This window comes from Triturus cristatus, chromosome 5_1 (genome assembly GCF_964204655.1).
Source record: "Triturus cristatus chromosome 5_1, aTriCri1.1, whole genome shotgun sequence".
Taxonomy (NCBI): domain Eukaryota; kingdom Metazoa; phylum Chordata; class Amphibia; order Caudata; family Salamandridae; genus Triturus; species Triturus cristatus.
In genome coordinates this window covers 924841450-924866340 of record NC_140587.1, presented here as the reverse complement: position 1 = coordinate 924866340, position 24891 = coordinate 924841450, and the positions used below count along the sequence as shown (strand labels likewise).

General features: G+C 33.4%; 20 non-coding genes across 20 annotated transcripts; all 20 read right to left on the bottom strand.

Annotated features, from left to right (window-relative positions):
- Positions 1–255: 255 nt before the first annotated feature.
- TRNAI-AAU (transfer RNA isoleucine (anticodon AAU)) lies at positions 256–329 on the bottom strand. The gene has a single exon. It is a non-coding gene; the product is annotated as a tRNA-Ile (tRNA).
- A 1114-nt stretch (positions 330–1443) lies between these two features.
- Positions 1444–1517, bottom strand: TRNAI-AAU (transfer RNA isoleucine (anticodon AAU)). Its single transcript has one exon. It is a non-coding gene; the product is annotated as a tRNA-Ile (tRNA).
- Positions 1518–3493: 1976 nt separating this feature from the next.
- On the bottom strand, positions 3494–3567 carry TRNAI-AAU (transfer RNA isoleucine (anticodon AAU)). The gene has a single exon. It is a non-coding gene; the product is annotated as a tRNA-Ile (tRNA).
- Positions 3568–4343: 776 nt separating this feature from the next.
- On the bottom strand, positions 4344–4417 carry TRNAI-AAU (transfer RNA isoleucine (anticodon AAU)). Its single transcript has one exon. It is a non-coding gene; the product is annotated as a tRNA-Ile (tRNA).
- Positions 4418–4940: 523 nt separating this feature from the next.
- TRNAI-AAU (transfer RNA isoleucine (anticodon AAU)) lies at positions 4941–5014 on the bottom strand. The gene has a single exon. It is a non-coding gene; the product is annotated as a tRNA-Ile (tRNA).
- A 1379-nt stretch (positions 5015–6393) lies between these two features.
- Positions 6394–6467, bottom strand: TRNAI-AAU (transfer RNA isoleucine (anticodon AAU)). Its single transcript has one exon. It is a non-coding gene; the product is annotated as a tRNA-Ile (tRNA).
- A 523-nt stretch (positions 6468–6990) lies between these two features.
- On the bottom strand, positions 6991–7064 carry TRNAI-AAU (transfer RNA isoleucine (anticodon AAU)). Its single transcript has one exon. It is a non-coding gene; the product is annotated as a tRNA-Ile (tRNA).
- Positions 7065–10818: 3754 nt separating this feature from the next.
- TRNAI-AAU (transfer RNA isoleucine (anticodon AAU)) lies at positions 10819–10892 on the bottom strand. The gene has a single exon. It is a non-coding gene; the product is annotated as a tRNA-Ile (tRNA).
- Positions 10893–11674: 782 nt separating this feature from the next.
- Positions 11675–11748, bottom strand: TRNAI-AAU (transfer RNA isoleucine (anticodon AAU)). Its single transcript has one exon. It is a non-coding gene; the product is annotated as a tRNA-Ile (tRNA).
- Positions 11749–12265: 517 nt separating this feature from the next.
- On the bottom strand, positions 12266–12339 carry TRNAI-AAU (transfer RNA isoleucine (anticodon AAU)). The gene has a single exon. It is a non-coding gene; the product is annotated as a tRNA-Ile (tRNA).
- A 523-nt stretch (positions 12340–12862) lies between these two features.
- On the bottom strand, positions 12863–12936 carry TRNAI-AAU (transfer RNA isoleucine (anticodon AAU)). The gene has a single exon. It is a non-coding gene; the product is annotated as a tRNA-Ile (tRNA).
- A 776-nt stretch (positions 12937–13712) lies between these two features.
- TRNAI-AAU (transfer RNA isoleucine (anticodon AAU)) lies at positions 13713–13786 on the bottom strand. Its single transcript has one exon. It is a non-coding gene; the product is annotated as a tRNA-Ile (tRNA).
- A 523-nt stretch (positions 13787–14309) lies between these two features.
- TRNAI-AAU (transfer RNA isoleucine (anticodon AAU)) lies at positions 14310–14383 on the bottom strand. The gene has a single exon. It is a non-coding gene; the product is annotated as a tRNA-Ile (tRNA).
- A 1379-nt stretch (positions 14384–15762) lies between these two features.
- On the bottom strand, positions 15763–15836 carry TRNAI-AAU (transfer RNA isoleucine (anticodon AAU)). Its single transcript has one exon. It is a non-coding gene; the product is annotated as a tRNA-Ile (tRNA).
- A 523-nt stretch (positions 15837–16359) lies between these two features.
- TRNAI-AAU (transfer RNA isoleucine (anticodon AAU)) lies at positions 16360–16433 on the bottom strand. The gene has a single exon. It is a non-coding gene; the product is annotated as a tRNA-Ile (tRNA).
- A 2566-nt stretch (positions 16434–18999) lies between these two features.
- Positions 19000–19073, bottom strand: TRNAI-AAU (transfer RNA isoleucine (anticodon AAU)). The gene has a single exon. It is a non-coding gene; the product is annotated as a tRNA-Ile (tRNA).
- Positions 19074–20187: 1114 nt separating this feature from the next.
- Positions 20188–20261, bottom strand: TRNAI-AAU (transfer RNA isoleucine (anticodon AAU)). Its single transcript has one exon. It is a non-coding gene; the product is annotated as a tRNA-Ile (tRNA).
- A 1976-nt stretch (positions 20262–22237) lies between these two features.
- On the bottom strand, positions 22238–22311 carry TRNAI-AAU (transfer RNA isoleucine (anticodon AAU)). The gene has a single exon. It is a non-coding gene; the product is annotated as a tRNA-Ile (tRNA).
- A 1379-nt stretch (positions 22312–23690) lies between these two features.
- On the bottom strand, positions 23691–23764 carry TRNAI-AAU (transfer RNA isoleucine (anticodon AAU)). Its single transcript has one exon. It is a non-coding gene; the product is annotated as a tRNA-Ile (tRNA).
- A 523-nt stretch (positions 23765–24287) lies between these two features.
- TRNAI-AAU (transfer RNA isoleucine (anticodon AAU)) lies at positions 24288–24361 on the bottom strand. Its single transcript has one exon. It is a non-coding gene; the product is annotated as a tRNA-Ile (tRNA).
- Between the last annotated feature and the right edge of the window lie 530 nt (positions 24362–24891).

The window sequence follows — 24891 nt, the reverse complement described above, 5'->3', positions numbered from 1 at the left end:
ATCAGCTCCTGCTCAAAGGAAATATAGAGCTAAACATCAGACAGAAGAAAATGCTTGTAATAAATGAGAGATTTAGTTACTTAGTGTTAGAACTTACAACCATTAATGGATGTTCAAGGCACTTTAACATTAATATATAATTCCACATCTATATCAAATTGATTCAACTAATGATTCTAGCAGCTCTTGCTCCAAAGAGATATACAGTTAACAAAGAGACACAAGAAAAAGCATCTATTTTTTAACACAGAAACTTGGCCTGTACAGGGATCGAACCTGTGACCTTGGCGTTATTAGCACCACGCTCTAACCAACTGAGCTAACAGGCCGCTGTTTGTGCTGGGCTGGGGGACAAGCATATGAAGAATTGCTAATGTCAGTGAACCCCAGATAGTTTGAAAGCTTATTTTCAGCTGTTTACCCATAAGGTATATTTATATATTATCGACATGAAGAAACAAATATCACAAAAAAATCAATACAAATGAGATTTTCATTCTTAGTGTTAAAACTTAGAACCATTAATGTATGTTCTATGTGGTTTAGCAATAAATAACAGTTCATCATCTATATTAAATTAATTCATCTACTCATTCTATCAGCTCCTGCTCAAAGGAAATATAGAGATAAACATCAGACAGAAGAAAATGCTTGTAATAAATGAGAGATTTAGTTACTTAGTGTTAGAACTTACAACCATTAATGGATGTTCAAGGCACTTTAACATTAATATATAATTCCACATCTATATCAAATTGATTCAACTACTAGCAGCTCTTGCTCCAAAGAGATATACAGTTAACAAAGAGACACAAGAAAAAGCATCTTTTTTTTAACACAGAAACTTGGCCTGTACAGGGATGGAACCTGTGACCTTGGCGTTATTAGCACCACGCTCTAACCAACTGAGCTAACAGGCCGCCGTTCGTGCTGGGCTGGGGGACAAGCATATGCAGAACTGCTAATGTCAGTGAACCCCAGATAGATTGAAAGCTTATTTTCAGCTGTTTACCCATAAGGTATATTTATATATTATCGACATGAAGAAACAAATATCACAAAAAAATCAATACAAATGAGATTTTCATTCTTAGTGTTAAAACTTAGAACCATTAATGTATGTTCTATGTGGTTTAGCAATAAATAACAGTTCATCATCTATATTAAATTAATTCATCTACTCATTCTATCAGCTCCTGCTCAAAGGAAATATAGAGATAAACATCAGACAGAAGAAAATGCTTGTAATAAATGAGAGATTTAGTTACTTAGTGTTAGAACTTACAACCATTAATGGATGTTCAAGGCAGTTTAACATTAATATATAATTCCACATCTATATCAAATTGATTCAACTAATGATTCTAGCAGCTCTTGCTCCAAAGAGATATACAGATAACAAAGAGACAGAAGAAAAAGCATCTTTTATTTAACACAGAAACTTGGCCTGTACAGGGATCGAACCTGTGACCTTGGCGTTATTAGCACCACGCTCTAACCAACTGAGCTAACAGGCCGCCGCTCGTGCTGGGCTGGGGGACAAGCATATGAAGAATTGCTAATGTCAGTGAACCCCAGATAGTTTGAAAGCTTATTTTCAGCTGTTTACCCATAAGGTATATTTATATATTATCGACATGAAGAAACAAATATCACAAAAAAATCAATACAAATGAGATTTTCAATCTTAGTGTTAAAACTTAGAACCATTAATGTATTTTCCATGTGGTTTAGCAATAAATAACAGTTCATAATCTATATTAAATTAATTCATCTACTCATTCTATCAGCTTCTGCTCAAAGGAAATATAGATTTAAACAAGATACAGAAGAAAATGCATCTATTTCAACATTAAAGCAGCGTTAAGTGTTTGCTTGGAGAGTGGTAGAAAGTATGTTCTTGGCATTTTTAACTTCATGTTCTAACAGAATCAGATAATAGGCTTACTATATTTATAGCATACTACTGAAGAAATAACAGATGATGAAGTGCTACTGATTGTTAACCCGAGATAGATGGAAATCTTATATTCAGCTGTTTACATTCATGGTGTCTTTAAGCATTATCAAAAAATCAAAACTAGACTTTCCTAAATTACTTGTAATAAATGGGAGATTAATTACTTAGTGTTAGAACTTTGAACCATTAATGGATGTTCAAGGCACTTTAACATTAATATATAATTCCACATCTATATCAAATTGATTCAACTAATGATTCTAGCAGCTCTTGCTCCAAAGAGATATACAGATAACAAAGAGACAGAAGAAAAAGCATCTTTTATTTAACACAGAAACTTGGCATGTACAGGGATCGAACCAGTGACCTTGGCGTTATTAGCACCACGCTCTAACCAACTGTGCTAACAGGCCGCCGTTCGTGCTGGGCTGGGGGACAAGCATATGAAGAATTGCTAATGTCAGTGAACCCCTGATAGTTTGAAAGCTTATTTTCAGCTGTTTACCCATAAGGTATATTTATATATTATCGACATGAAGAAACAAATATCACAAAAAAATCAATACAAATGAGATTTTCATTCTTAGTGTTAAAACTTAGAACCATTAATGTATGTTCTATGTGGTTTAGCAATAAATAACAGTTCATCATCTATATTAAATTAATTCATCTACTCATTCTATCAGCTCCTGCTCAAAGGAAATATAGAGCTAAACATCAGAAAGAAGAAAATGCTTGTAATAAATGAGAGATTTAGTTACTTAGTGTTAGAACTTACAACCATTAATGGATGTTCAAGGCACTTTAACATTAATATATAATTCCACATCTATATCAAATTGATTCAACTAATGATTCTAGCAGCTCTTGCTCCAAAGAGATATACAGTTAACAAAGAGACACAAGAAAAAGCATCTTTTTTTTAACACAGAAACTTGGCCTGTACAGGGATCGAACCTGTGAGCTTGGCGTTATTAGCACCACGCTCTAACCAACTGAGCTAACAGGCCGCTGTTTGTGCTGGGCTGGGGGACAAGCATATGAAGAATTGCTAATGTCAGTGAACCCCAGATAGTTTGAAAGCTTATTTTCAGCTGTTTACCCATAAGGTATATTTATATATTATCGACATGAAGAAACAAATATCACAAAAAAATCAATACAAATGAGATTTTCATTCTTAGTGTTAAAACTTAGAACCATTAATGTATGTTCTATGTGGTTTAGCAATAAATAACAGTTCATCATCTATATTAAATTAATTCATCTACTCATTCTATCAGCTCCTGCTCAAAGGAAATATAGAGATAAACATCAGACAGAAGAAAATGCTTGTAATAAATGAGAGATTTAGTTACTTAGTGTTAGAACTTACAACCATTAATGGATGTTCAAGGCACTTTAACATTAATATATAATTCCACATCTATATCAAATTGATTCAACTAATGATTCTAGCAGCTCTTGCTCCAAAGAGATATACAGTTAACAAAGAGACACAAGAAAAAGCATCTTTTATTTAACACAGAAACTTGGCCTGTACAGGGATCGAACCTGTGACCTTGGCGTTATTAGCACCACGCTCTAACCAACTGAGCTAACAGGCCGCTGTTCGTGCTGGGCTGGGGGACAAGCATATGAAGAACTGCTAATGTCAGTGAACCCCAGATAGTTTGAAAGCTTATTTTCAGCTGTTTACCCATAAGGTATATTTATATATTATCGACATGAAGAAACAAATATCACAAAAAAATCAATACAAATGAGATTTTCATTCTTAGTGTTAAAACTTAGAACCATTAATGTATTTTCCATGTGGTTTAGCAATAAATAACAGTTCATAATCTATATTAAATTAATTCATCTTCTCATTCTATCAGCTTCTGCTCAAAGGAAATATAGATTTAAACAAGATACAGAAGAAAATGCATCTATTTCAACATTAAAGCAGCGTTAAGTGTTTGCTTGGAGAGTGGTAGAAAGTATGTTCTTGGCATTTTTAACTTCATGTTCTAACAGAATCAGATAATAGGCTTACTATATTTATAGCATACTACTGAAGAAATAACAGATGATGAAGTGCTACTGATTGTTAACCCGAGATAGATGGAAATCTTATATTCAGCTGTTTACATTCATGGTGTCTTTAAGCATTATCAAAAAATCAAAACTAGACTTTCCTAAATTACTTGTAATAAATGGGAGATTAATTACTTAGTGTTAGAACTTTGAACCATTAATGGATGTTCAAGGCACTTTAACATTAATATATAATTCCACATCTATATCAAATTGATTCAACTACTAGCAGCTCTTGCTCCAAAGAGATATACAGTTAACAAAGAGACACAAGAAAAAGCATCTTTTTTTTAACACAGAGACTTGGCCTGTACAGGGATCGAACCTGTGACCTTGGCGTTATTAGCACCACGCTCTAACCAACTGAGCTAACAGGCCGCCGTTCGTGCTGTGCTGGGGGACAAGCATATGCAGAACTGCTAATGTCAGTGAACCCCAGATAGTTTGAAAGCTTATTTTCAGCTGTTTACCCATAAGGTATATTTATATATTATCGACATGAAGAAACAAATATCACAAAAAAATCAATACAAATGAGATTTTCATTCTTAGTGTTAAAACTTAGAACCATTAATGTATGTTCTATGTGGTTTAGCAATAAATAACAGTTCATCATCTATATTAAATTAATTCATCTACTTATTCTATCAGCTCCTGCTCAAAGGAAATATAGAGATAAACATCAGACAGAAGAAAATGCTTGGAATAAATGAGAGATTTAGTTACTTAGTGTTAGAACTTACAACCATTAATGGATGTTCAAGGCACTTTAACATTAATATATAATTCCACATCTATATCAAATTGATTCAACTAATGATTCTAGCAGCTCTTGCTCCAAAGAGATATACAGATAACAAAGAGACAGAAGAAAAAGCATCTTTTATTTAACACAGAAACTTGGCCTGTACAGGGATCGAACCTGTGACCTTGGCGTTATTAGCACCACGCTCTAACCAACTGAGCTAACAGGCCGCCGCTCGTGCTGGGCTGGGGGACAAGCATATGAAGAATTGCTAATGTCAGTGAACCCCAGATAGTTTGAAAGCTTATTTTCAGCTGTTTACCCATAAGGTATATTTATATATTATCGACATGAAGAAACAAATATCACAAAAAAATCAATACAAATGAGATTTTCAATCTTAGTGTTAAAACTTAGAACCATTAATGTATTTTCCATGTGGTTTAGCAATAAATAACAGTTCATAATCTATATTAAATTAATTCATCTACTCATTCTATCAGCTTCTGCTCAAAGGAAATATAGATTTAAACAAGATACAGAAGAAAATGCATCTATTTCAACATTAAAGCAGCGTTAAGTGTTTGCTTGGAGAGTGGTAGAAAGTATGTTCTTGGCATTTTTAACTTCATGTTCTAACAGAATCAGATAATAGGCTTACTATATTTATAGCATACTACTGAAGAAATAACAGATGATGAAGTGCTACTGATTGTTAACTCGAGATAGATGGAAATCTTATATTCAGCTGTTTACATTCATGGTGTCTTTAAGCATTATCAAAAAATCAAAACTAGACTTTCCTAAATTACTTGTAATAAATGGGAGATTAATTACTTAGTGTTAGAACTTTGAACCATTAATGGATGTTCAAGGCACTTTAACATTAATATATAATTCCACATCTATATCAAATTGATTCAACTAATGATTCTAGCAGCTCTTGCTCCAAAGAGATATACAGATAACAAAGAGACAGAAGAAAAAGCATCTTTTATTTAACACAGAAACTTGGCCTGTACAGGGATCGAACCTGTGACCTTGGCGTTATTAGCACCACGCTCTAACCAACTGTGCTAACAGGCCGTTGTTCGTGCTGGGCTGGGGGACAAGCATATGAAGAATTGCTAATGTCAGTGAACCGCAGATAGTTTGAAAGCTTATTTTCAGCTGTTTACCCATAAGGTATATTTATATATTATCGACATGAAGAAACAAATATCACAAAAAAATCAATACAAATGAGATTTTCATTCTTAGTGTTAAAACTTAGAACCATTAATGTATGTTCTATGTGGTTTAGCAATAAATAACAGTTCATCATCTATATTAAATTAATTCATCTACTCATTCTATCAGCTCCTGCTCAAAGGAAATATAGAGATAAACATCAGACAGAAGAAAATGCTTGTAATAAATGAGAGATTTAGTTACTTAGTGTTAGAACTTACAACCATTAATGGATGTTCAAGGCACTTTAACATTAATATATAATTCCACATCTATATCAAATTGATTCAACTAATGATTCTAGCAGCTCTTGCTCCAAAGAGATATACAGTTAACAAAGAGACACAAGAAAAAGCATCTTTTTTTTAACACAGAAACTTGGCCTGTACAGGGATCGAACCTGTGACCTTGGCGTTATTAGCACCACGCTCTAACCAACTGAGCTAACAGGCCGCCGTTCGTGCTGGGCTGGGGGACAAGCATATGAAGAATTGCTAATGTCAGTGAACCCCAGATAGTTTGAAAGCTTATTTTCAGCTGTTTACCCATAAGGTATATTTATATATTATCGACATGAAGAAACAAATATCACAAAAAAATCAATACAAATGAGATTTTCATTCTTAGTGTTAAAACTTAGAACCATTAATGTATGTTCTATGTGGTTTAGCAATAAATAACAGTTCATCATCTATATTAAATTAATTCATCTACTCATTCTATCAGCTCCTGCTCAAAGGAAATATAGAGATAAACATCAGACAGAAGAAAATGCTTGTAATAAATGAGAGATTTAGTTACTTAGTGTTAGAACTTACAACCATTAATGGATGTTCAAGGCACTTTAACATTAATATATAATTCCACATCTATATCAAATTGATTCAACTAATGATTCTAGCAGCTCTTGCTCCAAAGAGATATACAGATAACAAAGAGACAGAAGAAAAAGCATCTTTTATTTAACACAGAAACTTGGCCTGTACAGGGATCGAACCTGTGACCTTGGCGTTATTAGCACCACGCTCTAACCAACTGAGCTAACAGGCCGCCGCTCGTGCTGGGCTGGGGGACAAGCATATGAAGAATTGCTAATGTCAGTGAACCCCAGATAGTTTGAAAGCTTATTTTCAGCTGTTTACCCATAAGGTATATTTATATATTATCGACATGAAGAAACAAATATCACAAAAAAATCAATACAAATGAGATTTTCAATCTTAGTGTTAAAACTTAGAACCATTAATGTATTTTCCATGTGGTTTAGCAATAAATAACAGTTCATAATCTATATTAAATTAATTCATCTACTCATTCTATCAGCTTCTGCTCAAAGGAAATATAGATTTAAACAAGATACAGAAGAAAATGCATCTATTTCAACATTAAAGCAGCGTTAAGTGTTTGCTTGGAGAGTGGTAGAAAGTATGTTCTTGGCATTTTTAACTTCATGTTCTAACAGAATCAGATAATAGGCTTACTATATTTATAGCATACTACTGAAGAAATAACAGATGATGAAGTGCTACTGATTGTTAACCCGAGATAGATGGAAATCTTATATTCAGCTGTTTACATTCATGGTGTCTTTAAGCATTATCAAAAAATCAAAACTAGACTTTCCTAAATTACTTGTAATAAATGGGAGATTAATTACTTAGTGTTAGAACTTTGAACCATTAATGGGTGTTCAAGGCACTTTAACATTAATATATAATTCCACATCTATATCAAATTGATTCAACTAATGATTCTAGCAGCTCTTGCTCCAAAGAGATATACAGATAACAAAGAGACAGAAGAAAAAGCATCTTTTATTTAACACAGAAACTTGGCTGTACAGGGATCGAACCTGTGACCTTGGCGTTATTAGCACCACGCTCTAACCAACTGAGCTAACAGGCCGCTGTTTGTGCTGGGCTGGGGGACAAGCATATGAAGAATTGCGAATGTCAGTGAACCCCAGATAGTTTGAAAGCTTATTTTCAGCTGTTTACCCATAAGGTATATTTATATATTATCGACATGAAGAAACAAATATCACAAAAAAATCAATACAAATGAGATTTTCAATCTTAGTGTTAAAACTTAGAACCATTAATGTATTTTCCATGTGGTTTAGCAATAAATAACAGTTCATCATCTATATTAAATTAATTCATCTACTCATTCTATCAGCTCCTGCTCAAAGGAAATATAGAGATAAACATCAGACAGAAGAAAATGCTTGTAATAAATGAGAGATTTAGTTACTTAGTGTTAGAACTTTCAACCATTAATGGATGTTCAAGGCACTTTAACATTAATATATAATTCCACATCTATATCAAATTGATGCAACTACTAGCAGCTCTTGCTCCAAAGAGATATACAGTTAACAAAGAGACACAAGAAAAAGCATCTTTTTTTTAACACAGAAACTTGGCCTGTACAGGGATCGAACCTGTGACCTTGGCGTTATTAGCACCACGCTCTAACCAACTGAGCTAACAGGCTGCCGTTCGTTCTGTGCTGGGGGACAAGCATATGCAGAACTGCTAATGTCAGTGAACCCCAGATAGTTTGAAAGCTTATTTTCAGCTGTTTACCCATAAAGTATATTTATATATTATCGACATGAAGAAACAAATATCACAAAAAAATCAATACAAATGAGATTTTCATTCTTAGTGTTAAAACTTAGAACCATTAATGTATGTTCTATGTGGTTTAGCAATAAATAACAGTTCATCATCTATATTAAATTAATTCATCTACTCATTCTATCAGCTCCTGCTCAAAGGAAATATAGAGATAAACATCAGACAGAAGAAAATGCTTGTAATAAATGAGAGATTTAGTTACTTAGTGTTAGAACTTACAACCATTAATGGATGTTCAAGGCACTTTAACATTAATATATAATTCCACATCTATATCAAATTGATTCAACTAATGATTCTAGCAGCTCTTGCTCCAAAGAGATATACAGATAACAAAGAGACAGAAGAAAAAGCATCTTTTATTTAACACAGAAACTTGGCCTGTACAGGGATCGAACCTGTGACCTTGGCGTTATTAGCACCACGCTCTAACCAACTGTGCTAACAGGCCGTTGTTCGTGCTGGGCTGGGGGACAAGTATATGAAGAATTGCGAATGTCAGTGAACCGCAGATAGTTTGAAAGCTTATTTTCAGCTGTTTACCCATAAGGTATATTTATATATTATCGACATGAAGAAACAAATATCACAAAAAAATCAATACAAATGAGATTTTCATTCTTAGTGTTAAAACTTAGAACCATTAATGTATGTTCTATGTGGTTTAGCAATAAATAACAGTTCATCATCTACATTAAATTAATTCATCTACTCATTCTATCAGCTCCTGCTCAAAGGAAATATAGAGCTAAACATCAGACAGAAGAAAATGCTTGTAATAAATGAGAGATTTAGTTACTTAGTGTTAGAACTTACAACCATTAATGGATGTTCAAGGCACTTTAACATTAATATATAATTCCACATCTATATCAAATTGATTCAACTAATGATTCTAGCAGCTCTTGCTCCAAAGAGATATACAGTTAACAAAGAGACACAAGAAAAAGCATCTATTTTTTAACACAGAAACATGGCCTGTACAGGGATCGAACCTGTGACCTTGACGTTATTAGCACCACGCTCTAACCAACTGAGCTAACAGGCCGCTGTTTGTGCTGGGCTGGGGGACAAGCATATGAAGAATTGCTAATGTCAGTGAACCCCAGATAGTTTGAAAGCTTATTTTCAGCTGTTTACCCATAAGGTATATTTATATATTATCGACATGAAGAAACAAATATCACAAAAAAATCAATACAAATGAGATTTTCATTCTTAGTGTTAAAACTTAGAACCATTAATGTATGTTCTATGTGGTTTAGCAATAAATAACAGTTCATCATCTATATTAAATTAATTCATCTACTCATTCTATCAGCTCCTGCTCAAAGGAAATATAGAGATAAACATCAGACAGAAGAAAATGCTTGTAATAAATGAGAGATTTAGTTACTTAGTGTTAGAACTTACAACCATTAATGGATGTTCAAGGCAGTTTAACATTAATATATAATTCCACATCTATATCAAATTGATTCAACTACTAGCAGCTCTTGCTCCAAAGAGATATACAGTTAACAAAGAGACACAAGAAAAAGCATCTTTTTTTTAACACAGAAACTTGGCCTGTACAGGGATGGAACCTGTGACCTTGGCGTTATTAGCACCACGCTCTAACCAACTGAGCTAACAGGCCGCCGTTCGTGCTGGGCTGGGGGACAAGCATATGCAGAACTGCTAATGTCAGTGAACCCCAGATAGATTGAAAGCTTATTTTCAGCTGTTTACCCATAAGGTATATTTATATATTATCGACATGAAGAAACAAATATCACAAAAAAATCAATACAAATGAGATTTTCATTCTTAGTGTTAAAACTTAGAACCATTAATGTATGTTCTATGTGGTTTAGCAATAAATAACAGTTCATCATCTATATTAAATTAATTCATCTACTCATTCTATCAGCTCCTGCTCAAAGGAAATATAGAGATAAACATCAGACAGAAGAAAATGCTTGTAATAAATGAGAGATTTAGTTACTTAGTGTTAGAACTTACAACCATTAATGGATGTTCAAGGCAGTTTAACATTAATATATAATTCCACATCTATATCAAATTGATTCAACTAATGATTCTAGCAGCTCTTGCTCCAAAGAGATATACAGATAACAAAGAGACAGAAGAAAAAGCATCTTTTATTTAACACAGAAACTTGGCCTGTACAGGGATCGAACCTGTGACCTTGGCGTTATTAGCACCACGCTCTAACCAACTGAGCTAACAGGCCGCCGCTCGTGCTGGGCTGGGGGACAAGCATATGAAGAATTGCTAATGTCAGTGAACCCCAGATAGTTTGAAAGCTTATTTTCAGCTGTTTACCCATAAGGTATATTTATATATTATCGACATGAAGAAACAAATATCACAAAAAAATCAATACAAATGAGATTTTCAATCTTAGTGTTAAAACTTAGAACCATTAATGTATTTTCCATGTGGTTTAGCAATAAATAACAGTTCATAATCTATATTAAATTAATTCATCTACTCATTCTATCAGCTTCTGCTCAAAGGAAATATAGATTTAAACAAGATACAGAAGAAAATGCATTTATTTCAACATTAAAGCAGCGTTAAGTGTTTGCTTGGAGAGTGGTAGAAAGTATGTTCTTGGCATTTTTAACTTCATGTTCTAACAGAATCAGATAATAGGCTTACTATTTTTATAGCATACTAGTGAAGAAATAACAGATGATGAAGTGCTACTGATTGTTAACCAGAGATAGATGGAAATCTTATATTCAGCTGTTTACATTCATGGTGTCTTTAAGCATTATCAAAAAATCAAAACTAGACTTTCCTAAATTACTTGTAATAAATGGGAGATGAATTACTTAGTGTTAGAACTTTGAACCATTAATGGATGTTCAAGGCACTTTAACATTAATATATAATTCCACATCTATATCACATTGATTCAACTAATCATTCTAGCAGCTCTTGCTCCAAAGAGATATACAGATAACAAAGAGACACAAGAAAAAGCATCTTTTATTGAACACAGAAACTTGGCCTGTACAGGGATCGAACCTGTGACCTTGGCGTTATTAGCACCACGCTCTAACCAACTGAGCTAACAGGCCGCCGTTCGTGCTGGGCTGGGGGACAAGCATATGAAGAATTGCTAATGTCAGTGAACCCCAGATAGTTTGAAAGCTTATTTTCAGCTCTTTACCCATAAGGTATATTTATATATTATCGACATGAAGAAACAAATATCACAAAAAAATCAATACAAATGAGATTTTCAATCTTAGTGTTAAAACTTAGAACCATTAATGTATTTTCCATGTGGTTTAGCAATAAATAACAGTTCATCATCTATATTAAATTAATTCATCTACTCATTCTATCAGCTCCTGCTCAAAGGAAATATAGAGATAAACATCAGACAGAAGAAAATGCTTGTAATAAATGAGAGATTTAGTTACTTAGTGTTAGAACTTACAACCATTAATGGATGTTCAAGGCACTTTAACATTAATATATAATTCCACATCTATATCAAATTGATTCAACTACTAGCAGCTCTTGCTCCAAAGAGATATACAGTTAACAAAGAGACACAAGAAAAAGCATCTTTTTTTTAACACAGAAACTTGGCCTGTACAGGGATCGAACCTGTGACCTTGGCGTTATTAGCACCACGCTCTAACCAACTGAGCTAACAGGCCGCCGTTCGTGCTGTGCTGGGGGACAAGCATATGCAGAACTGCTAATGTCAGTGAACCCCAGATAGATTGAAAGCTTATTTTCAGCTGTTTACCCATAAGGTATATTTATATATTATCGACATGAAGAAACAAATATCACAAAAAAATCAATACAAATGAGATTTTCATTCTTAGTGTTAAAACTTAGAACCATTAATGTATGTTCTATGTGGTTTAGCAATAAATAACAGTTCATCATCTATATTAAATTAATTCATCTACTCATTCTATCAGCTCCTGCTCAAAGGAAATATAGAGATAAACATCAGACAGAAGAAAATGCTTGTAATAAATGAGAGATTTAGTTACTTAGTGTTAGAACTTACAACCATTAATGGATGTTCAAGGCACTTTAACATTAATATATAATTCCACATCTATATCAAATTGATTCAACTAATGATTCTAGCAGCTCTTGCTCCAAAGAGATATACAGATAACAAAGAGACAGAAGAAAAAGCATCTTTTATTTAACACAGAAACTTGGCCTGTACAGGGATCGAACCTGTGACCTTGGCGTTATTAGCACCACGCTCTAACCAACTGAGCTAACAGGCCGCCGCTCGTGCTGGGCTGGGGGACAAGCATATGAAGAATTGCTAATGTCAGTGAACCCCAGATAGTTTGAAAGCTTATTTTCAGCTGTTTACCCATAAGGTATATTTATATATTATCGACATGAAGAAACAAATATCACAAAAAAATCAATACAAATGAGATTTTCAATCTTAGTGTTAAAACTTAGAACCATTAATGTATTTTCCATGTGGTTTAGCAATAAATAACAGTTCATAATCTATATTAAATTAATTCATCTTCTCATTCTATCAGCTTCTGCTCAAAGGAAATATAGATTTAAACAAGATACAGAAGAAAATGCATCTATTTCAACATTAAAGCAGCGTTAACTGTTTGCTTGGAGAGTGGTAGAAAGTATGTTCTTGGCATTTTTAACTTCATGTTCTAACAGAATCAGATAATAGGCTTACTATATTTATAGCATACTACTGAAGAAATAACAGATGATGAAGTGCTACTGATTGTTAACCCGAGATAGATGGAAATCTTATATTCAGCTGTTTACATTCATGGTGTCTTTAAGCATTATCAAAAAATCAAAACTAGACTTTCCTAAATTACTTGTAATAAATGGGAGATTAATTACTTAGTGTTAGAACTTTGAACCATTAATGGATGTTCAAGGCACTTTAACATTAATATATAATTCCACATCTATATCAAATTGATTCAACTACTAGCAGCTCTTGCTCCAAAGAGATATACAGTTAACAAAGAGACACAAGAAAAAGCATCTTTTTTTTAACACAGAGACTTGGCCTGTACAGGGATCGAACCTGTGACCTTGGCGTTATTAGCACCACGCTCTAACCAACTGAGCTAACAGGCCGCCGTTCGTGCTGTGCTGGGGGACAAGCATATGCAGAACTGCTAATGTCAGTGAACCCCAGATAGTTTGAAAGCTTATTTTCAGCTGTTTACCCATAAGGTATATTTATATATTATCGACATGAAGAAACAAATATCACAAAAAAATCAATACAAATGAGATTTTCATTCTTAGTGTTAAAACTTAGAACCATTAATGTATGTTCTATGTGGTTTAGCAATAAATAACAGTTCATCATCTATATTAAATTAATTCATCTACTTATTCTATCAGCTCCTGCTCAAAGGAAATATAGAGATAAACATCAGACAGAAGAAAATGCTTGGAATAAATGAGAGATTTAGTTACTTAGTGTTAGAACTTACAACCATTAATGGATGTTCAAGGCACTTTAACATTAATATATAATTCCACATCTATATCAAATTGATTCAACTAATGATTCTAGCAGCTCTTGCTCCAAAGAGATATACAGATAACAAAGAGACAGAAGAAAAAGCATCTTTTATTTAACACAGAAACTTGGCCTGTACAGGGATCGAACCTGTGACCTTGGCGTTATTAGCACCACGCTCTAACCAACTGAGCTAACAGGCCGCCGCTCGTGCTGGGCTGGGGGACAAGCATATGAAGAATTGCTAATGTCAGTGAACCCCAGATAGTTTGAAAGCTTATTTTCAGCTGTTTACCCATAAGGTATATTTATATATTATCGACATGAAGAAACAAATATCACAAAAAAATCAATACAAATGAGATTTTCAATCTTAGTGTTAAAACTTAGAACCATTAATGTATTTTCCATGTGGTTTAGCAATAAATAACAGTTCATAATCTATATTAAATTAATTCATCTACTCATTCTATCAGCTTCTGCTCAAAGGAAATATAGATTTAAACAAGATACAGAAGAAAATGCATCTATTTCAACATTAAAGCAGCGTTAAGTGTTTGCTTGGAGAGTGGTAGAAAGTATGTTCTTGGCATTTTTAACTTCATGTTCTAACAGAATCAGATAATAGGCTTACTATATTTATAGCATACTACTGAAGAAATAACAGATGATGAAGTGCTACTGATTGTTAACTCGAGATAGATGGAAATCTTATATTCAGCTGTTTACATTCATGGTGTCTTTAAGCATTATCAAAAAATCAAAACTAGACTTTCCTAAATTACTTGTAATAAATGGGAGATTAATTACTTAGTGTTAGAACTTTGAACCATTAATGGATGTTCAAGGCACTTTAACATTAATATATAATTCCACATCTATATCAAATTGATTCAACTAATGATTCTAGCAGCTCTTGCTCCAAAGAGATATACAGATAACAAAGAGACAGAAGAAAAAGCATCTTTTATTTAACACAGAAACTTGGCCTGTACAGGGATCGAACCTGTGACCTTGGCGTTATTAGCACCACGCTCTAACCAACTGTGCTAACAGGCCGTTGTTCGTGCTGGGCTGGGGGACAAGCATATGAAGAATTGCTAATGTCAGTGAACCGCAGATAGTTTGAAAGCTTATTTTCAGCTGTTTACCCATAAGGTATATTTATATATTATCGACATGAAGAAACAAATATCACAAAAAAATCAATACAAATGAGATTTTCATTCTTAGTGTTAAAACTTAGAACCATTAATGTATGTTCTATGTGGTTTAGCAATAAATAACAGTTCATCATCTATATTAAATTAATTCATCTACTCATTCTATCAGCTCCTGCTCAAAGGAAATATAGAGATAAACATCAGACAGAAGAAAATGCTTGTAATAAATGAGAGATTTAGTTACTTAGTGTTAGAACTTACAACCATTAATGGATGTTCAAGGCACTTTAACATTAATATATAATTCCACATCTATATCAAATTGATTCAACTAATGATTCTAGCAGCTCTTGCTCCAAAGAGATATACAGTTAACAAAGAGACACAAGAAAAAGCATCTTTTTTTTAACACAGAAACTTGGCCTGTACAGGGATCGAACCTGTGACCTTGGCGTTATTAGCACCACGCTCTAACCAACTGAGCTAACAGGCCGCCGTTCGTGCTGGGCTGGGGGACAAGCATATGAAGAATTGCTAATGTCAGTGAACCCCAGATAGTTTGAAAGCTTATTTTCAGCTGTTTACCCATAAGGTATATTTATATATTATCGACATGAAGAAACAAATATCACAAAAAAATCAATACAAATGAGATTTTCATTCTTAGTGTTAAAACTTAGAACCATTAATGTATGTTCTATGTGGTTTAGCAATAAATAACAGTTCATCATCTATATTAAATTAATTCATCTACTCATTCTATCAGCTCCTGCTCAAAGGAAATATAGAGATAAACATCAGACAGAAGAAAATGCTTGTAATAAATGAGAGATTTAGTTACTTAGTGTTAGAACTTACAACCATTAATGGATGTTCAAGGCACTTTAACATTAATATATAATTCCACATCTATATCAAATTGATTCAACTAATGATTCTAGCAGCTCTTGCTCCAAAGAGATATACAGATAACAAAGAGACAGAAGAAAAAGCATCTTTTATTTAACACAGAAACTTGGCCTGTACAGGGATCGAACCTGTGACCTTGGCGTTATTAGCACCACGCTCTAACCAACTGAGCTAACAGGCCGCCGCTCGTGCTGGGCTGGGGGACAAGCATATGAAGAATTGCTAATGTCAGTGAACCCCAGATAGTTTGAAAGCTTATTTTCAGCTGTTTACCCATAAGGTATATTTATATATTATCGACATGAAGAAACAAATATCACAAAAAAATCAATACAAATGAGATTTTCAATCTTAGTGTTAAAACTTAGAACCATTAATGTATTTTCCATGTGGTTTAGCAATAAATAACAGTTCATAATCTATATTAAATTAATTCATCTACTCATTCTATCAGCTTCTGCTCAAAGGAAATATAGATTTAAACAAGATACAGAAGAAAATGCATCTATTTCAACATTAAAGCAGCGTTAAGTGTTTGCTTGGAGAGTGGTAGAAAGTATGTTCTTGGCATTTTTAACTTCATGTTCTAACAGAATCAGATAATAGGCTTACTATATTTATAGCATACTACTGAAGAAATAACAGATGATGAAGTGCTACTGATTGTTAACCCGAGATAGATGGAAATCTTATATTCAGCTGTTTACATTCATGGTGTCTTTAAGCATTATCAAAAAATCAAAACTAGACTTTCCTAAATTACTTGTAATAAATGGGAGATTAATTACTTAGTGTTAGAACTTTGAACCATTAATGGGTGTTCAAGGCACTTTAACATTAATATATAATTCCACATCTATATCAAATTGATTCAACTAATGATTCTAGCAGCTCTTGCTCCAAAGAGATATACAGATAACAAAGAGACAGAAGAAAAAGCATCTTTTATTTAACACAGAAACTTGGCTGTACAGGGATCGAACCTGTGACCTTGGCGTTATTAGCACCACGCTCTAACCAACTGAGCTAACAGGCCGCTGTTTGTGCTGGGCTGGGGGACAAGCATATGAAGAATTGCGAATGTCAGTGAACCCCAGATAGTTTGAAAGCTTATTTTCAGCTGTTTACCCATAAGGTATATTTATATATTATCGACATGAAGAAACAAATATCACAAAAAAATCAATACAAATGAGATTTTCAATCTTAGTGTTAAAACTTAGAACCATTAATGTATTTTCCATGTGGTTTAGCAATAAATAACAGTTCATCATCTATATTAAATTAATTCATCTACTCATTCTATCAGCTCCTGCTCAAAGGAAATATAGAGATAAACATCAGACAGAAGAAAATGCTTGTAATAAATGAGAGATTTAGTTACTTAGTGTTAGAACTTTCAACCATTAATGGATGTTCAAGGCACTTTAACATTAATATATAATTCCACATCTATATCAAATTGATTCAACTACTAGCAGCTCTTGCTCCAAAGAGATATACAGTTAACAAAGAGACACAAGAAAAAGCATCTTTTTTTTAACACAGAAACTTGGCCTGTACAGGGATCGAACCTGTGACCTTGGCGTTATTAGCACCACGCTCTAACCAACTGAGCTAACAGGCTGCCGTTCGTTCTGTGCTGGGGGACAAGCATATGCAGAACTGCTAATGTCAGTGAACCCCAGATAGTTTGAAAGCTTATTTTCAGCTGTTTACCCATAAAGTATATTTATATATTATCGACATGAAGAAACAAATATCACAAAAAAATCAATACAAATGAGATTTTCATTCTTAGTGTTAAAACTTAGAACCATTAATGTATGTTCTATGTGGTTTAGCAATAAATAACAGTTCATCATCTATATTAAATTAATTCATCTACTCATTCTATCAGCTCCTGCTCAAAGGAAATATAGAGATAAACATCAGACAGAAGAAAATGCTTGTAATAAATGAGAGATTTAGTTACTTAGTGTTAGAACTTACAACCATTAATGGATGTTCAAGGCACTTTAACATTAATATATAATTCCACATCTATATCAAATTGATTCAACTAATGATTCTAGCAGCTCTTGCTCCAAAGAGATATACAGATAACAAAGAGACAGAAGAAAAAGCATCTTTTATTTAACACAGAAACTTGGCCTGTACAGGGATCGAACCTGTGACCTTGGCGTTATTAGCACCACGCTCTAACCAACTGTGCTAACAGGCCGTTGTTCGTGCTGGGCTGGGGGACAAGCATATGAAGAATTGCTAATGTCAGTGAACCGCAGATAGTTTGAAAGCTTATTTTCAGCTGTTTACCCATAAGGTATATTTATATATTATCGACATGAAGAAACAAATATCACAAAAAAATCAATACAAATGAGATTTTCATTCTTAGTGTTAAAACTTAGAACCATTAATGTATGTTCTATGTGGTTTAGCAATAAATAACAGTTCATCATCTATATTAAATTAATTCATCTACTCATTCTATCAGCTCCTGCTCAAAGGAAATATAGAGCTAAACATCAGACAGAAGAAAATGCTTGTAATAAATGAGAGATTTAGTTACTTAGTGTTAGAACTTACAACCATTAATGGATGTTCAAGGCACTTTAACATTAATATATAATTCCACATCTATATCAAATTGATTCAACTAATGATTCTAGCAGCTCTTGCTCCAAAGAGATATACAGTTAACAAAGAGACACAAGAAAAAGCATCTATTTTTTAACACAGAAACTTGGCCTGTACAGGGATCGAACCTGTGACCTTGGCGTTATTAGCACCACGCTCTAACCAACTGAGCTAACAGGCCGCTGTTTGTGCTGGGCTGGGGGACAAGCATATGAAGAATTGCTAATGTCAGTGAACCCCAGATAGTTTGAAAGCTTATTTTCAGCTGTTTACCCATAAGGTATATTTATATATTATCGACATGAAGAAACAAATATCACAAAAAAATCAATACAAATGAGATTTTCATTCTTAGTGTTAAAACTTAGAACCATTAATGTATGTTCTATGTGGTTTAGCAATAAATAACAGTTCATCATCTATATTAAATTAATTCATCTACTCATTCTATCAGCTCCTGCTCAAAGGAAATATAGAGATAAACATCAGACAGAAGAAAATGCTTGTAATAAATGAGAGATTTAGTTACTTAGTGTTAGAACTTACAACCATTAATGGATGTTCAAGGCACTTTAACATTAATATATAATTCCACATCTATATCAAATTGATTCAACTACTAGCAGCTCTTGCTCCAAAGAGATATACAGTTAACAAAGAGACACAAGAAAAAGCATCTTTTTTTTAACACAGAAACTTGGCCTGTACAGGGATGGAACCTGTGACCTTGGCGTTATTAGCACCACGCTCTAACCAACTGAGCTAACAGGCCGCCGTTCGTGCTGGGCTGGGGGACAAGCATATGCAGAACTGCTAATGTCAGTGAACCCCAGATAGATTGAAAGCTTATTTTCAGCTGTTTACCCATAAGGTATATTTATATATTATCGACATGAAGAAACAAATATCACAAAAAAATCAATACAAATGAGATTTTCATTCTTAGTGTTAAAACTTAGAACCATTAATGTATGTTCTATGTGGTTTAGCAATAAATAACAGTTCATCATCTATATTAAATTAATTCATCTACTCATTCTATCAGCTCCTGCTCAAAGGAAATATAGAGATAAACATCAGACAGAAGAAAATGCTTGTAATAAATGAGAGATTTAGTTACTTAGTGTTAGAACTTACAACCATTAATGGATGTTCAAGGCAGTTTAACATTAATATATAATTCCACATCTATATCAAATTGATTCAACTAATGATTCTAGCAGCTCTTGCTCCAAAGAGATATACAGATAACAAAGAGACAGAAGAAAAAGCATCTTTTATTTAACACAGAAACTTGGCCTGTACAGGGATCGAACCTGTGACCTTGGCGTTATTAGCACCACGCTCTAACCAACTGAGCTAACAGGCCGCCGCTCGTGCTGGGCTGGGGGACAAGCATATGAAGAATTGCTAATGTCAGTGAACCCCAGATAGTTTGAAAGCTTATTTTCAGCTGTTTACCCATAAGGTATATTTATATATTATCGACATGAAGAAACAAATATCACAAAAAAATCAATACAAATGAGATTTTCAATCTTAGTGTTAAAACTTAGAACCATTAATGTATTTTCCATGTGGTTTAGCAATAAATAACAGTTCATAATCTATATTAAATTAATTCATCTACTCATTCTATCAGCTTCTGCTCAAAGGAAATATAGATTTAAACAAGATACAGAAGAAAATGCATCTATTTCAACATTAAAGCAGCGTTAAGTGTTTGCTTGGAGAGTGGTAGAAAGTATGTTCTTGGCATTTTTAACTTCATGTTCTAACAGAATCAGATAATAGGCTTACTATATTTATAGCATACTACTGAAGAAATAACAGATGATGAAGTGCTACTGATTGTTAACCCGAGATAGATGGAAATCTTATATTCAGCTGTTTACATTCATGGTGTCTTTAAGCATTATCAAAAAATCAAAACTAGACTTTCCTAAATTACTTGTAATAAATGGGAGATTAATTACTTAGTGTTAGAACTTTGAACCATTAATGGATGTTCAAGGCACTTTAACATTAATATATAATTCCACATCTATATCAAATTGATTCAACTAATGATTCTAGCAGCTCTTGCTCCAAAGAGATATACAGATAACAAAGAGACAGAAGAAAAAGCATCTTTTATTTAACACAGAAACTTGGCATGTACAGGGATCGAACCAGTGACCTTGGCGTTATTAGCACCACGCTCTAACCAACTGTGCTAACAGGCCGCCGTTCGAGCTGGGCTGGGGGACAAGCATATGAAGAATTGCTAATGTCAGTGAACCCCAGATAGTTTGAAAGCTTATTTTCAGCTGTTTACCCATAAGGTATATTTATATATTATCGACATGAAGAAACAAATATCACAAAAAAATCAATACAAATGAGATTTTCATTCTTAGTGTTAAAACTTAGAACCATTAATGTATGTTCTATGTGGTTTAGCAATAAATAACAGTTCATCATCTATATTAAATTAATTCATCTACTCATTCTATCAGCTCCTGCTCAAAGGAAATATAGAGCTAAACATCAGAAAGAAGAAAATGCTTGTAATAAATGAGAGATTTAGTTACTTAGTGTTAGAACTTACAACCATTAATGGATGTTCAAGGCACTTTAACATTAATATATAATTCCACATCTATATCAAATTGATTCAACTAATGATTCTAGCAGCTCTTGCTCCAAAGAGATATACAGTTAACAAAGAGACACAAGAAAAAGCATCTTTTTTTTAACACAGAAACTTGGCCTGTACAGGGATCGAACCTGTGAGCTTGGCGTTATTAGCACCACGCTCTAACCAACTGAGCTAACAGGCCGCTGTTTGTGCTGGGCTGGGGGACAAGCATATGAAGAATTGCTAATGTCAGTGAACCCCAGATAGTTTGAAAGCTTATTTTCAGCTGTTTACCCATAAGGTATATTTATATATTATCGACATGAAGAAACAAATATCACAAAAAAATCAATACAAATGAGATTTTCATTCTTAGTGTTAAAACTTAGAACCATTAATGTATGTTCTATGTGGTTTAGCAATAAATAACAGTTCATCATCTATATTAAATTAATTCATCTACTCATTCTATCAGCTCCTGCTCAAAGGAAATATAGAGATAAACATCAGACAGAAGAAAATGCTTGTAATAAATGAGAGATTTAGTTACTTAGTGTTAGAACTTACAACCATTAATGGATGTTCAAGGCACTTTAACATTAATATATAATTCCACATCTATATCAAATTGATTCAACTAATGATTCTAGCAGCTCTTGCTCCAAAGAGATATACAGTTAACAAAGAGACACAAGAAAAAGCATCTTTTATTTAACACAGAAACTTGGCCTGTACAGGGATCGAACCTGTGACCTTGGCGTTATTAGCACCACGCTCTAACCAACTGAGCTAACAGGCCGCTGTTCGTGCTGGGCTGGGGGACAAGCATATGAAGAACTGCTAATGTCAGTGAACCCCAGATAGTTTGAAAGCTTATTTTCAGCTGTTTACCCATAAGGTATATTTATATATTATCGACATGAAGAAACAAATATCACAAAAAAATCAATACAAATGAGATTTTCAATCTTAGTGTTAAAACTTAGAACCATTAATGTATTTTCCATGTGGTTTAGCAATAAATAACAGTTCATAATCTATATTAAATTAATTCATCTACTCATTCTATCAGCTTCTGCTCAAAGGAAATATAGATTTAAACAAGATACAGAAGAAAATGCATCTATTTCAACATTAAAGCAGCGTTAAGTGTTTGCTTGGAGAGTGGTAGAAAGTATGTTCTTGGCATTTTTAACTTCATGTTCTAACAGAATCAGATAATAGGCTTACTATATTTATAGCATACTACTGAAGAAATAACAGATGATGAAGTGCTACTGATTGTTAACTCGAGATAGATGGAAATCTTATATTCAGCTGTTTACATTCATGGTGTCTTTAAGCATTATCAAAAAATCAAAACTAGACTTTCCTAAATTACTTGTAATAAATGGGAGATTAATTACTTAGTGTTAGAACTTTGAACCATTAATGGATGTTCAAGGCACTTTAACATTAATATATAATTCCACATCTATATCAAATTGATTCAACTAATGATTCTAGCAGCTCTTGCTCCAAAGAGATATACAGATAACAAAGAGACAGAAGAAAAAGCATCTTTTATTTAACACAGAAACTTGGCCTGTACAGGGATCGAACCTGTGACCTTGGCGTTATTAGCACCACGCTCTAACCAACTGTGCTAACAGGCCGTTGTTCGTGCTGGGCTGGGGGACAAGCATATGAAGAATTGCTAATGTCAGTGAACCGCAGATAGTTTGAAAGCTTATTTTCAGCTGTTTACCCATAAGGTATATTTATATATTATCGACATGAAGAAACAAATATCACAAAAAAATCAATACAAATGAGATTTTCATTCTTAGTGTTAAAACTTAGAACCATTAATGTATGTTCTATGTGGTTTAGCAATAAATAACAGTTCATCATCTATATTAAATTAATTCATCTACTCATTCTATCAGCTCCTGCTCAAAGGAAATATAGAGATAAACATCAGACAGAAGAAAATGCTTGTAATAAATGAGAGATTTAGTTACTTAGTGTTAGAACTTACAACCATTAATGGATGTTCAAGGCACTTTAACATTAATATATAATTCCACATCTATATCAAATTGATTCAACTAATGATTCTAGCAGCTCTTGCTCCAAAGAGATATACAGTTAACAAAGAGACACAAGAAAAAGCATCTTTTTTTTAACACAGAAACTTGGCCTGTACAGGGATCGAACCTGTGACCTTGGCGTTATTAGCACCACGCTCTAACCAACTGAGCTAACAGGCCGCCGTTCGTGCTGGGCTGGGGGACAAGCATATGAAGAATTGCTAATGTCAGTGAACCCCAGATAGTTTGAAAGCTTATTTTCAGCTGTTTACCCATAAGGTATATTTATATATTATCGACATGAAGAAACAAATATCACAAAAAAATCAATACAAATGAGATTTTCATTCTTAGTGTTAAAACTTAGAACCATTAATGTATGTTCTATGTGGTTTAGCAATAAATAACAGTTCATCATCTATATTAAATTAATTCATCTACTCATTCTATCAGCTCCTGCTCAAAGGAAATATAGAGATAAACATCAGACAGAAGAAAATGCTTGTAATAAATGAGAGATTTAGTTACTTAGTGTTAGAACTTACAACCATTAATGGATGTTCAAGGCACTTTAACATTAATATATAATTCCACATCTATATCAAATTGATTCAACTAATGATTCTAGCAGCTCTTGCTCCAAAGAGATATACAGATAACAAAGAGACAGAAGAAAAAGCATCTTTTATTTAACACAGAAACTTGGCCTGTACAGGGATCGAACCTGTGACCTTGGCGTTATTAGCACCACGCTCTAACCAACTGAGCTAACAGGCCGCCGCTCGTGCTGGGCTGGGGGACAAGCATATGAAGAATTGCTAATGTCAGTGAACCCCAGATAGTTTGAAAGCTTATTTTCAGCTGTTTACCCATAAGGTATATTTATATATTATCGACATGAAGAAACAAATATCACAAAAAAATCAATACAAATGAGATTTTCAATCTTAGTGTTAAAACTTAGAACCATTAATGTATTTTCCATGTGGTTTAGCAATAAATAACAGTTCATAATCTATATTAAATTAATTCATCTACTCATTCTATCAGCTTCTGCTCAAAGGAAATATAGATTTAAACAAGATACAGAAGAAAATGCATCTATTTCAACATTAAAGCAGCGTTAAGTGTTTGCTTGGAGAGTGGTAGAAAGTATGTTCTTGGCATTTTTAACTTCATGTTCTAACAGAATCAGATAATAGGCTTACTATATTTATAGCATACTACTGAAGAAATAACAGATGATGAAGTGCTACTGATTGTTAACCCGAGATAGATGGAAATCTTATATTCAGCTGTTTACATTC